This window comes from Cynara cardunculus, unplaced genomic scaffold (assembly GCF_001531365.2).
Source record: "Cynara cardunculus var. scolymus isolate 2C unplaced genomic scaffold, CcrdV1 Un_Scaffold_1609, whole genome shotgun sequence".
In the NCBI taxonomy this organism is placed as follows: domain Eukaryota; kingdom Viridiplantae; phylum Streptophyta; class Magnoliopsida; order Asterales; family Asteraceae; genus Cynara; species Cynara cardunculus.
In genome coordinates, this window is record NW_020200815.1 from 19,397 (window position 1) to 43,734 (window position 24,338).

The window sequence follows — 24,338 nt, forward strand, 5'->3', positions numbered from 1 at the left end:
AGGAAATTAAGTAAGAATGGAAGTTTAGGATGATCTTATGCGATAATACATGTTCACAAGTTTTAGAAATCTCTTTTTGTAAATGAGGTTTTTTTCATCGTGAACAGTAGAGTTATGAATTTGTTAATTTTCATGGATTATGTAAGTAATGGTGTAATCTATCGATTGGAGCTATGAAATGCTTACCTGTTATGTCTCGTGTTTTCGCTTTATCGGGGTGTCACAGATTTGGTATCAGAGCTTCGGTTATAGAGAACACCGGTTTTTCTTAAAAACCACAAACTATAACCAAATGTTTTCAAAACAATGTTACTAAGTATAATGAGAGGATGAATGTTGTGTTATTATACTTAAATTAAACAGAGCCTGATCACCTATGTTTAACTTAAGTATTATGATAAAAGATTCCAATCGGTTGTGTTGGAAGTAATGCTCAAATTTAGAGAATTTATCTAAAACATGAAAAAGCATGATTGTGTGTGTTTGCATGAGTTTTGAATATCCATCGCCCTAGACTAACCAGAAGCTCTGGTTGTGAAGTGAAGCAAGTTATATAGAGCACTAAGACAACCCGAGGGTCAACTCTGAATCTGAATACTTGGTAGTTAGACATAGATAAAGGGGTTAGTCTCTATAACCTCTGTATTCAAAAGTTCGCACTATGCATTAGGTAAGATTTGCCTGGACATAGGAAGTGAGCTTTGCGTTCTAGTTTTGATTTAAAGGACCACTATTCTCTATAAATGAAGGGCGTCCAGAAGCTCTGGTTGGCTTGACCTTGAGAGCCAGAAGCTCTGGTTAGAGGAACCAGAGGCTCTGGTCCACGAAAGGAAGATATATATTAAGCCTGCATGAGGACCCAGAGATCGAGGGAAGGTGATCCATCGGTTTGCTAAGCATGAGGAACCAGAGATCGATAGAAGGTGATCCATCGGTTTTCTAAGCATGAGGAACCAGAGATCGATGGAAGGTGATCCATCGGTTTACCAAGTATGAGGAACCAGAGATCAATGGAAGGTGATCCTTCGGTTTGCTAAGTATGAGGAACCAAAGATTGATGGAAAGCTATCCATCGGTTCGCTAAGTTATGAAGAACTAGAGGCCGATGAATTAGAAATCCCTTACATTACTAAGTGGATGTTGAACCAGAGGTCAATGAGCTAAAAGTCAAATGTTGTACCAAGTACGGGAACTTTAACTAGAAGCTCTGGTAATACAACCAGAGGCTCTGGTCAACCAGAGGCCCTGGTCATCTAGAAGCTCTAATTTGTTTTCTATCCTTTGCCTTTACATAGTAACTCTTGTCTTAACCTTAAGCGCTTCATTGATGATGTGTATAGTAATTAAGTTTGCCAATGTCACAGATCACTATGTCATCATCTATTCCTAGTGAATATTTGGCAGACGAATCTGGTTACGTGGTTGGTCGATCTAGAAGGAATATATCAATCAATGAGGATGTGGACCCATATGATCTTGAGGACTCAGCGACTAGCGAGATAGCTGCTTTACCACCTACATCAGTGTTACCTCCATTGGAGCCAGTACATGATATTCTACCTCAAACATTTCATGGCCCAAGGATTAGAGTCACGGCCAGGAAAAGTGTATCACTACCTCGAAGGGTGACTTTCGAGAACTCTAGTAGAACCAGAAGAGAGGCATCCCAACCACAACATGAGAGCAGAGACTAATGAGTGGTGACTGGAGTACCTGCATCCTACACCCGGGGCATGACTCTCGACGAACGAGAGTGGGTGTGGGGTATTGCATTGAAAACTCAGACATACCAGACCCAGCTGGGATATCACCACTACATCTTAAATAACCTGTTCGATGTATTGGAGATGCATCACCACCGTGTGATGAGAAACTCAGATGCTGTCATCGCTGCAAGACGCGATATTAGGAGACTATATAGGTGTTTAGTGGCGAGTGTGTTGATGGTACTAGTACTAGGAATGCTAATATGTTGGATGCTGCTTTAGAAGCGATGGCTAGTATTAGAATCACTACTATTTTGTTGGGATTTAAAATCTATTTTGAGGGATTCTAATCATTTGAAAGCCCTTTAGCATCTTTTGAAATCGCTTGAATGTACTGAACCTTGGGTGAATATAAATTTTTTTGTTGATCATTTGATTGCTTCAATGATACCATATCTTATGCATCATTCTGTTGATTAGAAATTATTGTCAATAATATTGCTATAAAAATGACGAGATTCTCTTTAACCATGCCTTAGAAAATGCCGCCAAGAAGAGAAAACCCTGAAGTTGCATGACTCGTGTCAGAGAAACTCTTGGCTGCGCTTCCCACTATAGTCAATCAGGTGGCTGCGGGTCTGAATGCTAACCAACCTACCAGTTCTGAGACTAGGACACCCAGGGAATGCACCTATAAATCCTTCATATCTTGCAACCCAAAGGAATTTCATGGAACTGAGGGAGCCGTAGGATTACTAACTTGGATTGAAGGTATGAAGTCTTTCCTCCATATCAGCAAATGCCTAGAAGCAAACAAAGTAGAATATGTTGCATGCTTACTGCAAGGCAGAGCATTGACATGGTGGAACACATTAGTTCAGACTAGGGGTCGGGAAGCAACCAATCAACTCTCATGGGAGGAGTTCAAGAAATTAATTAAGGACAAATATTGTCCAAGGAGTGAACTCCAAAAGTAGAAAATGGAGTTATGGAATCATGAGATGAAAGGGCAAAACATAGCTGCATATACTGCTCGATTCCATGAGTTAGCAAATTTAGTGCCACATCTGGTGACACCTGAGGAAGTCCGAATCGAGAGGTATATCTGGGGATTATCTCCAGAAATTCGAGGAAATATTACCTCGGCAAACCCAAAGACCCTTCAGGAGGCAATAAACATTGCGACCAAGCTCACAAATACTGTTATTCGGTCTGGGGAGTTCAACAAAGGAAAAAGAAAGGTGGATGAACTGGGAAACTAGAGATTTGGGGAAAGGTTTGGCAGGAATAGGAAGGCTGTAGGAAACTTTGGGGTACATACCCAAGTGGTAAATCAAAGAAGCAAACCTAACTACAATAAATGTAAATTTCGGCACTGGGGAAATTGCATCATTTGTCAAAGGTACCACAGAGGGTTGTATCCTTTATGCTTCTTGAGAAAGAGGGTTGTATCAATTGTACCTTTTTCGAATCCATTGTCGATGAGAAAGGTGGAGAGAGTTTCATACCAGGCCCTGGGTGCTTGTTTTAGCCTATAGAGGGCTTTGTCTAGAAAGTAGACGTACTCTGGATGTTTTGGATCTTCAAACCTAGGGGGCTGCTGCACGTATACTTCTTCTTGAAGTTTACTGTTGAGGAAGATAGACTTGACATCCATATGATAGACCTTGAAGCCTTTGTGTGCTACATAGGCTAGGAATATCCTGATGGCTTCAAGTCTTGCGACGAGAGCAAATGTCTCATCATAGTCAATCCCTTCTTCCTGGCAGTAGCCCTTGGCAACAAGCATGGCCTTGTTCCTTATGACTATGCCATCTTCATCCTTCTTGTTTCTGAAGACCCATTTTGTTCCTATGGTCGTTTTCCCTTTGGGTAGAGGCATGAGAGACCATACTTTGTTTCTCTCAAACTGGAGTATTTCTTCTTGCATTGCGTCTATTTAGTTTGGGTCTTGTAGAGCTTCAAAAATCTTTTTTAGTTCGATCATGCTCAAGAAGTTGGCGAAGTGGCATTCATTAGCTGTTGCGGATCTCGTCTAGACACCAGATGTTGGATCACCAATGATTTGGTGATGTGGATGGTCTTTTATCCACTTGATGCATGATTGAGGTTCTGGAGCAACAGGATGCAGTTCTTCATCAGCTGATGGAACTGCTTGCTCCTTTTCGAAGAGATCATCGCCAGAGTGATGCTCTAGTTCTGGTTCTTGATCTGAAAACACAAAAGAAGTAAAGGTTGAAGTAACATGAGTTTCAGTAAGAGTTGTACCTTTAGAAGTGGGTTCAGCAGTAGGTGCTTGTCAAGAGACTACTTCTTCTTCAAAGATAACTTCAAATAAAAGAGCTAACTCTGATTCATTGGGTTTGCCAAGTGATGAATCAGATGCTCTCTGTTGAAGTCTGAGTCCTGAACTATTGTATCCAGAAGTCATTGGTGTGGAATCATCAAAGGACACGTTGATGCTTTCGATGACGATCTTTGTATTTTTTATGTAGACTCTGTAGGCCTTGGCGGTTTGAGAATAGCCTAGAAAGATCCCTTCATCAGCTTTCTTGTCGAACTTGCCAAGATATTCCCTATCATTGAAAACAAAGCATTTACACCCAAAGACATGGAAATATTTGACATTTGGTCTTCTTTGATTGACGAGTTCATAGAGTGTCTTCTGGTGCCTCTTGTTGATTATTGATCGGTTCTGGGTGAAGTATGCGGGGGAGATAGCGTCAGCCCAGAAAGTGATGGGCAACTCCAATGAAGCAAACATGGTCCTTGCTTCTTCCATGAGGGTTATGTTCCTTCGCTCCACCACTCTATTACGTTGTGGAGTTCTGGCTGCTGAAATTTTTTGGGAAATACCTTCATTGATGAGGTATTCATCGATTTTGGCATTTCTGAATTCAGTCCCATTGTTGCTTCTAACTTTAATGAGTTTGCATTGTAGAAGGAGTTGGAGCCTTTTCATCACCCCTATGAGAAGTTCAGGAACATCTGATTTCTTCTTTACAAACTCAACCCAGGTGTATCTAGAGTATTCATCAAGTAGTACTAAGATGTACTTCTTTTTAGAGAGGCTTTGTGTAGGTATGGGCCCACAGAGGTCTATGTGAATCATGTCCAAGGGCTTGGTGCAAGAGGTATATAACTTAGTTTTATGAGAGACCCATTTCAGCTTTCCCATCTCGCAGGCTAAGCATAGATGGTCTTTTTCGAAATTAAGATCCAGAATCCCCTTGACCAGCTTATGTTTGGCTAGCTTCCTTAGAACATCAAAGTTCAGATGTAAGAACTTGTCCCACAGAGGAATGAAAGTTCAGAAGATAGAGGTTCCCTTATCTATTTGCCATGATGATGGTTTGGCTAGGCTGTGTTTCGATGATGCAGAAACCCTTGTGAAATCGGACTTGAAGACCCTTGTCGATAGAGATGTTGCCTTTTATGAGAGTGTCGTATCCCTTGATGGTACCCTTACTGTTGTCTCCAAAAGTGACAGAGCCTCCAGATTTCTCGATGAAGGAGGACAGCTGACTTTTGTCACCAGTCATGTGCCTGTAGCAACCTGAAATCCATATACCATGGTTGCATATGTTGGTCCTGCAAGACAAATTTAAGGGGTTTTAGGTACCCATTTCATAATGGGTCCACGTTGGTTAGTGGGAGATACGACCTCTCTCTTTTCATCAGCCCTCTTAGCAGTGGGCTGACTTCTATTACCCTTAGCCTTTGCAGGCTTGGGTTTGTTTGCATTTCCCTTGCCCTTAGACTTGGGCTTTTTCACGTTTTCATTGGTTTTATCATTATAGCGATAATATGCAACAATGTGTTAACATGTGGTTCCTCAGGTTTTGTAAAAGAGCTAAACATTGGCAATTAAGATTTTTAGGACATGAATGTCTAACTTTCTTTTTATTCGATGAAAATGAAGAAGTAAATGCAAGGGATGAAAATCCAGTGCTAGCATCGGTTGTTTTTACAAACTTCCTATCTAGTTCAGATTTTTTATTTGTGGAAGGCTTGGTCTTTACTTCTTTTCTGAGGAAGGACCCTTTTTCTTCAGCAGTATGAGAGGAAAAGTGGTGGTTAGTATTTTCAGTGGCAAGCCACTTCTGTTTTTGCTCGCGAGTAAACTTAATGAACTTAGAAGAAGTACTTGGGCCTTGTGAGGTATCGTTAGCAGACTTGGTGTTACTCAGCTTTCCCTTTCCTTTGTCTGAAGTTTTCATAGATGCTAGAACATCATATTCATTGAGGGTTTTAAGTTTTGAGGCTTTTTTTCCTCAATGACCTCTAGTGATTCACAGATTATTTCTTATTCAGATTCAGAATCAAGAAAGTCTCTCGCTGATTTCTCGAAATCAAAATTATCATGGATGTTTGTGGGAGGTGTGGGTTTAGAGGATGATGCTTCAGAGTGATCTGTTGGGGGTTCCATCGTTTTTGACTTAGATGAACTTCCAATATTACTTGAATGGTTCATCGATTCATCAGATGAGGGTTCCTTACTAAGATTCTCCTTTTCATCAACGACACTTGCTAATGAAGTGGGATTGATCACCAGAGACTTTGATTTAACCATAGGGTTTCCATCGGTCTCTTATGTGGAGGCATTGTTCCCTTCATCAGAATTCTTACATGTATAGTTCTCGTACACCACATTTTCAAAATCCTATCTCAAGAGGACAATTTTTCCATTGACTTTAACCCTTTTAAAATTTGCTTTGGGTTTAGGGAAGAAGTCAGGTTTTTGAATGCATCCAAGTTTGAAGGTGGATTTCTTTGTTTCGATGAAGGAGTCTAATTCATTGAATCCGATCCCTTGAGTGTCCTTTTGTCCGTTTAGTTTTTCGTACAAATTTTGGGCATCCTTATATTTCTTCATTAGAAGTTCATTGGTTTGAAGCTTCTGTGAAGAATCTCCCTTTCTTTTTGAAAGAAATCTTTGGGAGCAACTGAGTTGAGCCTTTCTACTTCGGATTCCTTTAAGGCCTTTGCCTTCTTTTCCAAGTCCTTAGATATTTTCTTGTTCAAATCCAGAAGCTTTTCTTCCTCTGATTTTTTAAGTGAGGCTATGCGAGTCTTTTCTTTGACAAGTTCAGCTTTTTCTTCGGTCAGAAGATCAGTCTCTCTTTTGTAGAAACTGACTTCTTTTTCCGCTTTAATTCCTTCATATTTTTCAAAATTTAATTTTTCCTTGAGTTTCAAGAAGTCCTCTGAAAGTTTTATTACCCTTAAATCTAGCTCAGATGGAGCAGAGTTGGTTTCATCGATAGAAGACTCACATACTTGTTCATCAGAGTCAAAGGCGGATTTTGGATTGGATGTGGCCATGAGACAGATAAGTGCCTTGTCTTCTTCATCAGACGAAGAATCAGACACCCAGTTTTCTTTTTCAGCCATCAGGCTTCGCTCTTTAGAATTGTATTTGTATTTATTCTTGTAATAGTCTGCATCCTTCACCAGACGTCCTCTGCATTCTTTTGAAAAATGACCAATTTTTCCACATCTAAAGCAGCGAAGGTCATTCTTCCTTCCGTCTCTGTCCTCTCTCTTCTCCTTTCTTATGTCTTCTCTTTCTTCTCTTCCCTCTCTTCTGTCTTCCCTCTGATAGAATTTTGATGGTTTCTTTTCACAAGATGACTGGTACTTATTCCTTCTGAAGTCTCTTCTTTCATAGGGCTTTTTAATGAACTTCTTCTGGAACTGTTTTGTGATCAAGGCCAGAGACTTGGCAAAGGCTTTGATATCATCATCTGACTCGGATGTCTCGTCTTCAGATTCTGTTTCTACTACCAGTGTCTTCTTGCCTTTTTTCTTGTGGTCTCTCGTGGAGGTCCTTGATACATCCTTTTCTTCTGCAACAAGAACAAGGGGTCCACCGATGGATACTTTCTTCTTCATGATATCATTCTCTTGTGCAACAAGTATTCCATAGACGTCATGAAGTGACCAGCCGTCTAAGTTCTGATTTGCTTGAAGAAACATCAACAGCTGTGTCCACTCATCGCCGAGACTTTTAAGGAATAATACATTATTTTCTTCCTTCGTCCTGGAGATGTCGTTTTGACGACATTGATAGGTCAATGTTGTCACACCCCGCTAAAGCAGAAACACGAGGTATGGCAGGCAGAGTATCATAGCAATAGAGTATAAATAACACCACCATATATTAAAATTTAATTACATCACAATCCAGAGTTTACAATCCCACATGTGTAAGACCTGTTTTGGTAATATGCACTTCCAACTCGTCAGTCAAAAGTGTGGTTGTCAAACCAAATATTGCTATCCATAATTACCAACGGTTCATATAATGAATTAATAGGTAGTGTAAATTGAAAATGGGGATTTAAGAGCGATAGCAAAAGAAAACTCAGGTAACTAACACAAGCATACATACCAAAGTGCAATAGCAATAAGAATAATTTAACAATTCGTGTATAATAAAACAACCGGAACGTAGTATTAGTTGCATATTTTTCCCCCAAAAATGCCAAAATAGTAAAAAGGGGGCTGTGAAAACTCATGTTCAACAAAAGATTCTAGAGTTGTTGTACGGTTGCACGATTGCCCGGTTCTAGGTCCTTCCTATGGATGTGAAACACACTATCAGATTTAGGTCCAACTCTTAGGGCTAAGGTATTGTTTAGCCCATCATAGCTTATAAAATCCTTATGTGATACATATTAGTTTTAAGTATTAATTTGTRATGATGATTAAATGCAAAATTTATTGATTTATATGATGCTTTAAGAAAATCTATAACTTACGCGTTTTTATTCTTTAATATTATCAAAAATCTATATTTTCCTTGAACAAGAGTTTTCACTTTTCTATTGACGAAAACTTAAGTTCACATATGAGCATAATAAGTTATTTTCTCGATTTATTTGATCATCCAAATTTTTATATGTTTTAATTTAATGTCTTAGGGAAAGTTTGACATAAATAACACCATTTTTAGAGGTGGTTAGGTATTTTAATCATTATACTTAAATTTAAGTCTCACAGTTATCAAGGCAGCCTGCACACTCTTTTTGCCACATCTGTTTGGAGGGCCAATTTCAATATTTTTCAGATATTCCAATTGGGTTTTAAAACTAACTCAAATATCTATCCTTTAGAAAAAGAATAATCGTTTATGATTACGTTTGGAGGGAGTTATGATCATTTTAAGACACATGTCCAAATCTGTCAGATTCTGATTGCATGCACACCCAACTTAGTTTGATTGTTTGAGACCTCAAATCTCAATATTTTTGAGTGAAACCACTTTCGTTCGAAATATAATCCAATAAAATAATTTCCAGATGAAGAATCAAGTATTTTAGTGGAATATTAAGAGAGTTATGACCGATTAAAGTAGAGTTTTGACTCTAACATATTGTCTCTTGCACTCTTAACTTAATACGAGTGGTTGAGACATCAAATCTCCAAGTTTTTATATGAAACCACTTGGGTCTGAAAAATAACTCAGTGAACAAGGCTCCAGAAGAAGAATCAAGTGATTTGACTAAGTATTTTTCGAGATATAATTGAATGAAGTTCTTGCATGAAATCTGCCAGAAACCAAAAATCCTAAAAATGATCATCAAATGTTGTTATTGAGAAATCGTTTGAAATCCAAGCATTGGGTTCGATTTTTAGCACTCAAAATATAAATTTATTATCACATGCATGAAGTTTAAAATAGGTATTTGATGATTATGAAAGATTTTTATGCTTTATTTTTAAACCAAAGTGGTAGAAACTTCAATACACACTTGGATGCTAGTAAAAATCTCCAAATGTGCTTTCCTTGATCTTAACTTGGGTTTGATCATGGATTATCACCATCTTAGAACATGCAACATGTTTTTGGGTGATAATCTACAAACACTAAGATCCTAGAAATAGTTCTTAGCAAGAACAAGTTTTAAAATTCAAAAAGGAAGGAGAAAACACAAAATACGTAAAAAATGAAAGCTACAACTATGTGAGATGAGTTTTAAAACTCTATGGAGATGGATGCTTACCTTCAAAAACACCTTCTATCCCTTGAAAATGGGATTTAAGGACTGGACATTTGAGAGAGTTTTGAGAGAAAATGGAGAGAAAAATGGAGATAATTCTTGAGAGAGGTTAGAGAGATAGAGAGACGGGTGTAAGATTATGAGTTTGAAGTGAGGAATGAGGGGTTTTAAAAAAATGGAAAGGGGGGGGGGGTTGTGGCTGGACATATAAAGGGGAGAGAGAGAGGGAAAAGAGGCGTGGTCTTAGGTAGTGTGTGTGATGATGAGATTTTTATAAATTTTTTAAAAAGGTAGGTGAATAATTAATATTTTTTTTGTATTTTGATTTAAATAAATACTAGTTGAAATAATTTATCTAGTTTCTAATACTTTTTTTTCATACCAAACATATATATATAAATGAGAGGTGTTACTTGAATTGGCATTTTATGAACTAATTAAGCAATTCACTCTCCTAAGCACAAAATAGGAAAAATTTCTAATTTTCTTTTTCTAGTGGAATCATGACTTACATTCTAATTTCTAAATTCAAAATGTGACGAGTCTATTCTTGCTATTATGAGATGCTTAAGTCTAGATCTAGCCTGTATTTATTTTGTCGGATGTCACAGTCTCCCCCGGTTGGAAGAATTTCGTCCCGAAATTCAATGGTTACATTTATTGACCATATATTGAGCAAAGAGGTAATGAAACTTGTGCCTCATGAAGTCCTAATGTTCCCAAGTATATTCGGGCTCACGCCTCGACTTTCAATGAACCTTTAGTATCAGAATTCTACTTCGCTTTAGCTACTTAAATTCTATGTCGAGGATCTCATTTGGTTCTTCTATGAAGTGCAGCCGATCATCAATCTGAACTTCTTCTAGGGGCATAATTAACGAGTCGTCAGCCATGCATTTCTTGAGATTTGACAAATGGAACGTATTATGAATGACGCTTAATTCCTGGGGTAGCTTTAGTTTGTATGCCACTAGACTAATTCTTTCGGTGATCTCGAATGGTCCAATATACCTAGGGCTTAACTTCCCTTTCTTCCCAAATCGCACTAACCCATTCCACCCTGATACTTTTAAGACCACTTTATCCCCAATCTGAAACTCAAGAGGCTTCCTCCGGTTATCCACATAACTTTTTTTGACGATCCCTGGCATCCTTAAGTCTTTCTGTGATTATTGATATCTTATCAGTAGTTTCCTGCACAATGTCTGGTCCCGTTAGCTGACTATCCTCAATCTCCAACCAACTAACTGGTGATCGAAACTTACGCCCGTATAAGGCTTCATATGGCGCGCAGTGAATACTAGTATGATAGTTGTTGTTGTAAGAGAACTCTACCAATGGTAAATGAATGTCCCAACTTCCTCCAAAATCGATCACGCATGCTCGAAGCATATCTTCTAAAGTCTGAATTGTGCGTTCACTATGCCCGTCCATTTGGGGATGATAGGCGGTGCTCAAATTTAGCTGTGTACCCAACGCTCTCTAAAGTGATTGCCAAAACCACAACGTGAAGCGACTATCTCTATCCGAGATGATGGAAATAGGTACTTGATAACTCTAATTTTGTGAGAGTTATTTGTTGTTCAATACCCCTATTTTATTGTATCGTTGGTATCCATTTTGCTCTTATCTTGTATATTTGGTCCAAAATATGTTAAGAGGTGATGAAAGGTCAAGAATTTAATTATTTTCTAACAAACCCATTACTGTTGGTAAAATGCCCACTTTCTTCTCGCATGCATTCTATGACGTATTTTCATCAAGATGGATTTGAACGAAATGCAAATATGAACTCTCTTGAGTTTTAAGGAGATTTAATTCTGAGTTCAGATCTAAACATTGAGTTTCTTGGAAGAATGGGCCTGGTTAAGTTATAAAAAGACAATAAAGTACTCCTACCTTTATTTTGATTGAAAAGCCTTCATTTCATAATTTATTGGAGTACTTTTACATTTTGCAACCTTTCAAAGAAGAAGTGACATGGCCAGAGATAAAGTAGACTTGTGGTGATGGGTGGTCCTTACCCTTTGGACAATGCAGATTTTTATCCATTGGACAAAGAGTTTGTCCGGTCCTCACCTTTTCCAATATTTTTGAAGACTTTCTCTCAGCTGGAAGGCATCCACTCCACTAGCAATTTAGCTAAGCAACCTTGGAGCATTCTCTCAAGCTTTACAGCAGTAGAGCAAGTTTAATTTCTGCTTGTAATTTAATTTTCGTAGTTAGTCTTTAATTCTCGCCACTGTGTATTGTATGCCCTCTGTGGGCAACAGTTTAAGTATTATTTTCAGTTCAAGTATTTCTTATGCATTTTTCTTCTTCTGTTTTCGTTATGTTTTCTAATTTCATTATGAGCTAAGCACCCCTTTGGGTGTGGGTGTGAGTCAAGCTTAAGAATTTAAGGGCACACTTGGGTGTTGCCATTTTTATTGATTTTTAAGCTTGGTCATTTAAGTCGAGACATAAACTCAACGTAGATAAGTCGATCACTTTGAAGTGTTAATATTAGATCCTTGATCCAGAGATGGGCGGATCTGAAATACGGCTTAGATGATGCACAAAGATTTGAGAGAGTCTTTGATAATCACGCAGAGATGCGGGTTTTGTATGTTTTTAGCTTTTGTTCAGATATTAGTAGAGTTTATGCTACAATACATTGTGAGTATAAATCTTTAGGCTAGTGGAACCAGATATCTTTTTATCTAGTAGCTAATTCGGCAAGTTTAAGATTGATAAAACTGGACGCTTTGTGGGCACTTTGTGGGCACTTTGTGGGCACAATATATAATAATTCACTTTCGAGAGATAGGAGTTCTTATAGAGGTCCCATGAGTTTCTGACCAAATTGTTCCTGCAATATTCTTAAGCAAAGCTTACACCCATACCCGTCTTTTAATATTAAAGGTTTATTTCGTATTTTAACGCTTTGCACCAATCAAAACTCATCTTTTTTCTCAACCCGAAACATGTTCAAGAAGTTCATGAAAGTCTCTGATTCTCAGTAAGCTCGGTCCCTGTGGAAACGATCTTGGTACTCTACCACTCTATTACTTGAAGCGATCATAGTGTCGGCGTGCACTTGCACCGCCACTTTGGGGACTTTGTGCCCACTGTGTGCACACTTACGATTTTAAGCACATCAGGTTTTTGGCACCGTTGCAGGGGACTGGCGCGATTTTTATCCTGAGATATTGATTTTCATTTAAGCCTTGGTCAATTGTTTCATTCGTTGTTCCTGTGTTGTATGCCACGGCTACAACACGGTGATCTTTTACCTCTTGATCTTGAGTTAGAAAGAACAATTAGGAGACGAAGAAGAGGTAGAAACAATCGGCGAAATCCCAACCGTACCATGGGGGATAATCCACCTCCTCGAGAAGCCATGGTCAATATTGCCGATGACAAAAATAGAGGCTTACGGGACTACGCAACTCCCGAATTTGGTCAATTGGCCTCGGGAATTGGTAGACCCGAAATGATAGCAACATCTTTTGAACCCAAGCCGGTTATGTTTCAAACGATTTCTGCTATGGGTCAGTTTGGGGGATTATCTTCGGAAAATCTGCGCTCTCATTTGAAATATTTTATAGAAATGACGGATCATTTTAAGATTCCCTGAGTTACTCAAGAGGCCTTACCCTTGACGCTTTTCCTTTATACATTGAAGGATAGAGCTAGAGCATGGCTAAATTCCCAACCACCAAACTCGATCCTTACTTGGAATGATTTGGCGGAAAAATTTCTAAAAAAATACTTTCCTCCGACAAGGAATGYAAAGATTWGAAATGAAATTATGGCRTTTCGCCAAGAAGAAGATGAAGCGGTATCGGATGCATGGGAGAGATTCAAGGACCTTCTTAGGAARTGTCCTCACCACGGAATCCCTCATTGTATTCAATTGGAAACCTTGTATAATGGGATTTCTAGTGCCGCTAAGATTATTCTTGACGCAACGGCCGGTGGTGCTTTTACAGCTAAAACCTACAACAAGGGGTATGACATTTTGGAACGAATTTCTAATAATAATACTGAATGGTCTAACCCTCGTTGTTGAATGCCCAAATTGTTGCTCTAACTAATTTGGTTAAAAATAATTTAAACTTGAATGGGGAAAAGAATCACGTCCAATCCATGATGTCTAATTATTCCATGACTGAATCTTGTGTTTTCTATGGTGAAAGTAATTCTTACGAGTTTTTCCCCGGAAACCCCGTTGCGGTAAATTATGTTGGGAACCATACAAGAAATAGCCCATTTTCTTCAACGTACAATTCGAATTGGAGAAATCATCCGAATTTTTCATGGGCCGGAAATCAAGGACTTCAACCCCCCGGGGCAACTCAAGTCCAAAACCGACCTTCGAATCCCCCGGGATTTAATCAAGGAGGTCATCACATGCAAGGTAATCATCACATGTACCAAAGCGGACAATCTTCACAATCACATGCACCTAGGCAACAAAATGCATCGGAGGGTAATGGTTCACTCGAATCTTTCCTTAAAGGTTTTATAAACCAAACCAATGCCACCTTGAGGAGTTTTGAGACCCAACTTGGCCAATTTGCTACGGATCTCAAGAATAGACCTCAAGGAACTTTTCCTAGTGACACGGAAATACCTAAGGAACATGTCAAGGCCGTGACTTTAAGAAGTGATAAGAACATGGGAGACTCTAATGCCGAAAAGGAAACACCTAGTGAGCCGATTTGTCAAGAAAATATTTTACATTCTTTTGACACATCGAAATTTCCAGTTCTGTTTCCTACAGCTGAAGAAGCTCAAATTCCAGTTTATGTTCCAGAAACAGCAGCTTTGCCCAGTCTCCAACTGACACTGCTCACTATGGGCAGAAACTGCCTACAGCCCAGCAGAATAAGACCGGTCCAACTGATTTAGATCTAAGAGATTTATCTTTTCCAGGTAGGATGAAAGCCAAAAATGTGGATGTTCAGTTTAAGAAGTTCTTGGACATCTTTAAAAAACTCCACATTATCATAGCTTTGGTAGAAGCTCTCGAGCAAATGCCTAGCTATGTTAAATTTTTGAAAGACATCCTCAATAAAAAGAGAAGACTTAGTGAATTTGAGATCGTGTCTTTGACAAAGGAATGTAGTGCCCTTCTTACTTGCAAAATTCTCCCAAAATTAAAAGACCCAGCAAGTTTTCACCATCCCATGCTCTATTGGTGGGAAAGAGGTAGGTCATAACTGTATGTGACCTTGGGGCAAGTATAAATCTCATGCCTTTGTCCATTTTTAATCAGTTGGGAATTGGGGAAGTTCGACCTACTACCGTGACTTTGCAATTAGCGGATAGGTCCTTGGCATATCCGAAAGGTAAAATTGAAGACATCTTGGTTAAAGTGGACAAATTCATCTTTCCAGCCGACTTTCTAGTGTTAGATTATGAAGCCGATAGGAATGTTCCAATCATTTTAGGGAGACCCTTTCTTGCTACGGGTAGGACATTGATTGACATACAAAAGGTTGAGTTGATCATGAGAGTGAATGACCAGCAGGTAACTTTCAATGTGTTTAAGACTCTTAAGTTCAATGGGGAGATTGAGGACTATTCGTCTATTTACTCAATAGGTGAAGATTTAGATCTAAGTTTGATCCGGCAGAAGACATTTGTGAAGAAGACTTACTTGAGGACATAGCTGCCTTTGAACAGTTAGATTTTAATGATATACCAACCCAAACCCCGTCCATTATAGAAGCACCCGATTTGGAGTTAAAACCACTGCCTTCACATCTTAAGTATGCATATCTTATGGAAGGAGAAAAATTGCCCGTGATTATTTCTTCCAACTTAAGTGATGAACAAGAGGAAAGGTTGATAGATTTGCTGAAGGACCATAAGAAAATTTTCGGTTGGACCATAGCTGATATTAGGGGAATAAGCCCGTCCCTTTGCCAACATAAGATTATATTGGAAGAAAATAGTGTTGGGAAGGTACAACCTCAAAGAAGACTAAATCCAATCATGGAATAAGTGGTTAAGAAGGAAATCTTGAGGTGGTTAGATGCGGGTATTATTTACCCCATTGCTAGTAGCGGTTGGGTAAGTCCGGTTCAATGCGTGCCTAAGAAAGGTGGTACTACGGTAATCACCAACGACAAGAACGAACTTATCCCACTAGAACCGTTACCGGGTGGAGGATTTGTATGGACTATAGGCAATTGAACTTAGCTACTAAGAAAGATGACTTCCCTTTGCCTTTCATAGATCAAATGCTAGATCGGTTGGCCGGAAAGGAGTTTTATTGTTTTTTGGATGGGTACTCGGGATAYAAYCAAATYCAYATTGCACCCGAAGATCAAGAGAAAACTACTTTCACTTGTCACTTTGGAACTTTTGCTTTCCGACGTATGCCATTCGGCTTATGTAATGCTCCGGCCACTTTCCAACGATATATGATGTCTATTTTTTCGGATATGATTGAGGACACTATGGAAGTTTTTATGGATTATTTTTTGGTTATTGGCACTAATTTCGAAAATTGTCTTGAAAATTTGAAGAAAAGTTTGGAGAGATGTGAGACCCATAACTTGATTTTAAATTGGGAAAAATGCCATTTTATGGTACAAGAGGGAATTGTTTTGGGTCACATGGTTTCTAAGAAAGGTTTGGAAGTTGACAAAGCTAAAATTGAGGTGATAATGCAATTGCCCGAACCTACTTTGGTCAAAGGCATTCATAGCTTTTTGGGACATACAGGTTTTTACCGACAGTTTATTAAGGATTTTTCTAAAGTTGCAAAACCCCTATGTAACTTGTTGCATGTGACCAAGCTTTTGAGTTCACCTCCAATTGTAAAAAGGCTTTTGAAACAATCAAGAATGCTCTTGTCTCGGCACCCATTATTATCACTCCCGATTGGTCCCTACCTTTTGAGGTAATGTGTGACGCAAGTGATTGGGCCGTGAGTGCCGTTTTGGGACAAAGGCAAAATAAAAAATTTCACCCCATATACTACGCAAGTAAGACTCTTATTGAAGCCCAATTAAATTATACCACAACGGAAAAAGAATTACTTGCGGTAGTATTTGATTTTGATCGTTTCCGTTCATACTTGATTGGTACCAAAGTCACTGTTCATACAAATCATTCTGCAATAAAGTATTTATTTAACAAAGTTGATTCGAAACAACGACTTATTAGATGCATTCTTTTATTACAAGAATTTGATCTTCAGATTGTTGACCGAAAGGGATGTGACAATTAAGTGGCCGATCACCTTTCTAGAATTGAAGGAAATGTGTCAAGTGGGGGGAGTCATGAGGTTAAGAAAGTTTTCCCGGATGAATTTGTTTTGGCCATACAACAYRATTTTCAAAAACAAAATCCTTGGTATGCAGATATTGCCAACTATCTTGCATGTGGCCTTAAACCATATCATTTTCAGGGAAACTGATTTAAAAAATTTCTTCACGATTGCAAGCATTATTTGTGGGACGATCCATCCCTTTTTAAATTGGGATCGGATCAAATTTTGAGAAAATGTGTCCCGGATGATGAAATCCAGGCTTTGTTAAAAGAATGTCACGCATCACCGTACGGTGGCCACTTTGGTGGACAACGTACGGCCGCTAAAATTTCACAAAGCAGATTTTTTTGGCCTACCATGTTTAAAGATGCTTTTGAATTTGTTAAGATTTGTGACCCATGCCAACGCATGGGGAATTTGTCCCAAAGAAATGAGATGCCCTTGAACAATATTTTGGAAGTCGAACTTTTCGATGTTTGGGGTATTGACTTTATGCGACCATTTTCCATGTCTTTTCACAATCAGTATATTTTGGTTGCGGTAGACTATGTCTCCAAATGGATAGAAGCAAAGGCTTGCCCAAGAAATGATACCAAAACGGTTGTGGAATTTATGCATAAAAACATGTTTGTTCGTTTTGGAACACCCCGAGCATTGATAAGCGATGAAGGGACTCATTTCATAAACAAAGTGTTAAGTACCACTCTTGAGAAGTACAACATCCAACATAAAGTAGCCACAACTTACCACCCACAAACCAATGGTCTTGCGGAACTTTCGAATCGTGAGATAAAAAATATTTTMGAAAAAGTGGTTAAGCCAAATCGTAAAGATTGGTCGCTTAAATTGGATGATGCACTTTGGGCCTACCGTACCGATTTCAAGACTCCATTGGGCATGTCTGCGTACCAACTTGTTTTTGGAAAATCTTCTCACCTTCCGTTGGAGTTGGAGCATAAGGCATTTTGGGCTATTATGGAATTAAATTTAAATGCAACTCTAGCGGTAGAGAAAAGAAAGCTCCAACTCAATGAGTTGGAAGAGTGGAGGTGCCAAGCCTTCGAAAATGCCAAAATTTACAAAGAAAAAACGAAAATGTGGCACGATCGTAGGATCAATCAAAGATTTTTTGAAAAAGGTCAAAAAGTGCTTCTTTTTAATTCTAGGTTGAGGCTTTTCCCCGGAAAACTCAAATCTAGATGGTCGGGACCTTTTACTATTGTTGAAGTGGGAAAGTTTGGAACTATCGATCTCTTGAACCCACAGGACAATATGATTTTAAAGTGAATGGGCATCGGGTCAAACATTTCTTCCCAGAAGGAATGCAAGATCCACGCCAAAAATCTCCTTGATTAATTGTCAAACTTTCTGTTGTAAATAGTGTAAATATTTCTAATTGTTGTGCTTTTTGTTTATTTCATGCAGGTATGCTCACAGTAGGCATCTCCTGCTCACATTCTTAAGTGGGTTTTGGTTAATATTTTTTTGAATATTGGCGGGTTTTTATGTAATCTTCCAAGGAAATGAAAAAGGGAAATTAAGTAAAGAAATGGGTTTATTTTTGAAAAAAAAGTGATGATGATTTTTCTGAAAATGGAGGCTTGTGTAAGTGATTTGACTTGTATCATGACATCATTTTTTTCAAATCAATTGTCCTTACAAAGGTTTTGCATGCAAAAGGGACGATTACCTAGGAAATATCCATCGGTTATCTATGAGAAGGGGGGGGGAAACTCATTTTTATTTTACTATTCATCTTCTCCTCTCTCCTTTCATGGCTAGAACAAGGAACAACCCCACCGGTCGGGCTCCTTATCGTCCGCCTACTCGCCGTTCTACTCGCCGGACCGTCACCAGCGACGTATCATCCGCCACTTTCGTACCACCATCGGTTGCTCCATCGATGCACTATTCAATGCCCCTCTCGCCGGACCCCTTTGTTTTTGCTCCAACGGCAAGACATTCATCCACCGTTGGCGCCGGTCAGTCATCCACCGTGCGGGTCGACTACGACGAGTATCATGCCATTGTCACTCCAGTTAGTATCACTCAAACTCCTCCCCTATTTACCACCATTTTTACCCCTTCCACCATTATTCACACTAACACCACCATCGGCGCCGGTCCGTCTACTACACGACCGCCGACCGCCGTGACCCTTCCCCAACCATCGTCAACGCCACGACCCCTTTTCCTAGCCCTAACCGTACTACCCCCTATAACCCCTCTATCTAACCCCATCCCACCACCGATTAACCCTACACCCACTCAACAGCCCCCTATTCCCCTTCCCTCAACACCACTCGGCCCACCCACCATACACGATTTCGACCTAAACCTTAGTGATACCTTAGGGGAGGAGTTCCATTTTAACTTTGAAGCAAGTGCTTCTACTAATCATGAAGATTTATTTCCTTTTTCTGTTTCTGAGTCAATAGAAGAATGACCACATCAACCCCCTGAGACTCAAACAGAAAATGAACTTCCGGTTGAGGAAATACCAATCACTGCCCCCAGTAGGCAGACTATGAGCACAGAAACCTCCTCGGGAAGTATTGAAAGTTCAAGTTAAGAGTCTGTTATTCCTCAACCGTTACCAAAACCAGTACCTGAAGACAGTGATTATGAGGATGAGATAGCACAGGACTTAGAAAATGCTGAAGATGTGGCCGAAGAAGAGGAGAAAAGGGAGGATTTTGAAGAAGAAAGTCCAGAAGTGGAGGTTTTGGAAGTCAGTAAGCCAAAACCTTCTAAAAAGAGGAAGGCGGCAGCAAAGCAGAAAAAGCAGCAAACCCCAAAGAAAAAGAAAGAAAAGGTGATACCATTTCAAAAGAGGTACAACCGTATTAAAAATAATAAAATTCTTCTTGAACGGGCCTTTGACCCACGGTTGGTCAACTCTTTTATGGCTATCAAGCACCATTTGGTGGCTTTGTAGTGGGAACATATGGTGGTGCCCCTTAAGGGCCAACGTATCTTGGGTAACCGAGTTTTACGCGACCGTTGGCACCACCAAGAGCATTTCGGTGAATATTCAGGGTAAGAAAGTTGATTGGTCAGGCCCGAAGCTTAATACGGCCCTTGGACTCATCCAACCACCGGAATGCTCGTTTGCACAAATTATGAAAGAGACTCTTGAAGTTGCCAATGATGATATCGCATCCCTCCTTACGCTCCCCGATCGTGGATGGTCGAGGGACAACCGGCGCCAAATTATTTTGGCCGGCCATCTCAACACGGAGGCGTGACTTTGGTTTCAGTTTTTGCGACACAATTTAATCCCCACTGTTCATGATATTACAATCTCAAGGGACCGATGCGTCCTCCTTTATTGCATAATGAGCAAGTTGCCAATCGACCTTGGGCCGATTATACATGCATCTATTTTGGCCGCCAATCAGAGGACGCACTCATGCCTAGTCTTTCCGGCCCTTATCACGAAGCTTATGGCCAAGGCTAGGGTCCCTACCAATGATGAGGATACAATTGTTGTCGGCTCTTCCTTTTTGGGACAGAACACGGTCGACCGTCGGCATAGAACCTCTCGGCCCTATTTAAATTTGCAGAATTCCGTCCCGGTTGAGAGAGATGCGGAAGAGCCCATGGCACCATCAACCGTTCAACCAACTGCGCCACCGGTCGTTATTAGCGAGCCACTGACTATCGCTATTTCGGAGTCGCCAACGGTCGCATTCACCGAGCCACCCGCCGTGCATGTATCGGAGCCACCCGTTGTCCCCATGACCGAACCATCTACGGAGATCCCAAGATGTGGCGATGATGAGGCCAGCCCATCCGAGCCACCTCCAAGCAATCCTTTAGGCTCGGGGTATGGGTCGGCCACTTGGCTGTCTGTCTTGGCACTCCAATGGGAGGAGACGAATCAAAAATTGGAGGAGATATTGAAGAAGAGGAGCATAGAAGACCGAGTCTCCGATTTGGAAAAAAAGAATGCTCGCTTTTGGGCGTATACTCGAGATTGGAACCGGGTGGAAAGACAGCTTTACGGGGGTCAAGATTCCCTCTTGACAGCCCAACTTCCAAGGTTCCCAAGTGGTCCTTGCCCTCTTCAAGTTCGGTGCTTCCCGCCTTTGTAGACTCAGATGCCGGTTACTTCCATTGTTGCTACGCCTTTTGCTCCTGCTCCTCATGTTCCTGTTGCTGCTACAGTCCCTGCCACGACTGCGATCATTCCTGCTGTTGCTGTTCCCATTGCTGCTCCCATTGTCCAAAGCTCCAAGGAGGCTGATGCAGTCCCTGCTTGCCTACAGTTAGCAGTTTTGCAGAAAATGGTTTAATTCTGAAGTTTTGATCACAACCTCTAAAAACATTATTTTTAGGTATATCTTTTGGGGTACATATATTCTTTTATTCTGTCTTTTGTGTATGATTTATAGAACATTATTTCTTTTGTGTGAATATTTATGACATGGGTGTTGGATTTCTTTTTTGCTTTTTCTAGTTCCATTATTCATTTCAGGTACAACATCCTTGGATGATTTTTGGTAATGTTTAAGTTAAAAGGATGTAGGCCCTCCTTCTATTTTAAGCCCAAACACTTTTCCCTTTGCGTCCAACCCGTACCGTTTTGGTCCCATTGGCAACAATGGGGACATTGTCAACATTAAGTTTGGGGGAATGTGTTTAAGAAAAAATATACCTTCGAAAAATTGGGAGGTATGAAAAAAAAGAAGAAAAAGAAATAGAGAAAACAAAACAAAACAAAAAAATAAGAATCGCTCTTCGGAAAATTGGAAGATGAAAATAAAAAGCCCGGTTATCAAATAGGGCAAGTTTATGACAAGAAATGGGTCACGAACTTTTTCCAATACTCAAAAGTGAATCAATGAGAACTTATGTTTCAAACCCTTTTGTAGTATAGGATAAGTTTGAGGGAGGGATACATGCTATCATTGCAAAAAAACACTAACCCGATAGCCCTACTGATTAATGGCAACACTACGAAGATCAAGCAAGGAAATTGTACATCCTCTTTACTAGACAAATTTCAAACACCTTCCGTAAGTGTTTCGTTCTTGTTCCTTTCTTTTACTTGAGGACAAATAATACCTCAAGTTTGGGGTGTGATAACTCTCATTTTGTGAGAGTTATTTGTTGTTCAATACCCCTATTTTATTGTATCGTTGGTACCCATTTTGCTCTTATCTTGTATTTTTGGTCCAAAATATGTTAACAGGTGATGAAAGGTCAAGAATTTAATTATTTTCTAAAAAACCCATTACTGTTGGTAAAATGCCCACTTTCTGCTCGCATGCATTCTATGACGTATTTTCATCAAGTTGGATTTGAACGAAATGCAAATATGAACTCTCTTGAGTTTTAATGAGATTTAATTCTAAGTTCAGATTTAAACATTGAGTTGCTTGGAAGAATGGGCCTGGTTAAGTTATAAAAACACAATAAAGTACTCCTACCTTTATTTTGATTGAAAAGCCTTATTTTCATAATTTATTGGAGTACTTTTACCTTTTGCAACCTTTCAAAGAAGAAGTGACATGGCCAGAGATAAAGTAGACTTGTGGTGATGGGTGGTCCATAMCCTTTGGACAATGCAGATTTTTATCCATTGGACAAAGAGTTTGTCCGGTCCTCACCTTTTCCTATATTTTGAAGACTTTCTCTCAGCTGGAAGGCATCCACTCCACCAGCAATTTAGCTAAGCAACCTTGGACCATTCTCTCAAGCTTTAATGCAGTAGAGCAAGTTTAATTTCTGCTTGTAATTTAATTTTCGTAGTTAGTCTTTAATTCTCGCCATTGTGTATTGTATGCCCTCTGTGGGAAACGGTTTAAGTATTATTTTCAGTTCAAGTATTTCTTATGCATTTTTCTTCTTCTGTTTCCGTTATGTTTTCTAATTTCATTATGAGCTAAGCACCCCTTTGGGTGTGGGTGTGGGTGTGAGTCAAGCTTAAGAATTTAAGGGCACACTTGGGTATTGCCATTTTTATTGATTCTAAAGCTTTGTCATTTAAGTCAAGACGTAAACTCAACGCAGATAAGCCGATCACTATGAAATGTTAATATTAGATCCTTGATCCAGAGATGGGCGGATCTGAAATACGGCTTAGATGATGCACACAGGTTTGAGAGAGTCTTTGATAATCACGCAGAGATGCGGGTTTTGCATGTTTTTAGATTTTGTTCAGATATTAGTCGAGTTTATGCTACAATACGTTGTGAGTATAAATCTTCAGGCTAGTGGAACCAGATATCTTTTTATCTAGTAGCTAATTCAGCAAGTTTAAGATTGATAAAACTGGACGCTTTGTGGGCACTTTGTGGGCACAATATATAATAATTCACTTTTGAGAGATAGGAGTTCTTATAGAGGTTCCATGAGTTTCTGACCAAATTGTTCCTGCAATATTCATAAGCAAAACTTACACCCATACCCGTCTTTTAATATTAAAGGTTTATTTCGTATTTTAACGCTTTGCACCAATCAAAACTCATCTTTTTTCTCAACCCGAAACATGTTCAAGAAGTTCATGAAAGTCTCTGATTCTCAGTAAGTCCGGTCCCTGTGGAAACGATCTTGGTACTGTACCACTCTATTTCTTGAAGCGATCATAGTGTCGGCGTGCACTTGCACCGCCACTTTGGGGACTTTGTGCCCACTGTATGCACACTTACGATTTTAAGCACATCAGTACTCCATGTCATGCAAAAATTTGTCGATGTAGATTTGAGCAAGCTTCTCCAGCTTAAAATCTTCCACACTAGGAAGGAAATGTGCACATTTCATTAGTCGATCCACTATTACCCAAATTGACTCATGTCTTTTAGCGGTTCTAGGCACTTTGGTTATAAAATCCATGGAGATTTGTTCGCATTTCCATTGTGGAATTTCAGGTTATTGCAACAATCTGGATGGCTTTTGATATTCTGCCATCACCCTTGAGCAAGTCAAACATTTCCTAACGTACAAAGCTATATCCTTTTTGATTCCTGGCCACCAATAGTACTCTCTCAGATCCTTATACATCTTATCCGCCCCTGGGTGAATCGAATACCTAGATCTATGGGCTTCCTCCAAAACTAACTCTCGTAGGTTGTTAATCTTCATAATCCAAACTCTGTCCTTGAAGTAACACACTCCATCTGACTTAGTGCTAAATTTATGCTCCAAATTATCCAGGGTCTCGCTTTTCAAATTTTCTGCCTTCAGCGCTTCATCTTGAGCTTCAAGAATTCGAGTCTTCAAACTCGTCTGGACAAGCGTTCCCAAAGCTCGTACTCGAGAGGGTTTTATCCTTTCCTTCCGGCTTAGAACATCTTCCACTACGTTGGCCTTACTTGGGTGGTATCGAATTTCACAATCATAATCACTGAG

General features: G+C 39.6%; 1 non-coding gene across 1 annotated transcript; it reads right to left on the bottom strand.

The window, feature by feature from the left end:
• Positions 1-13,487: 13,487 nt before the first annotated feature.
• Positions 13,488-13,594, bottom strand: LOC112502588. Its single transcript, XR_003067726.1, has one exon. It is a non-coding gene; the product is annotated as a small nucleolar RNA R71 (small nucleolar RNA).
• Positions 13,595-24,338: the final 10,744 nt, after the last annotated feature.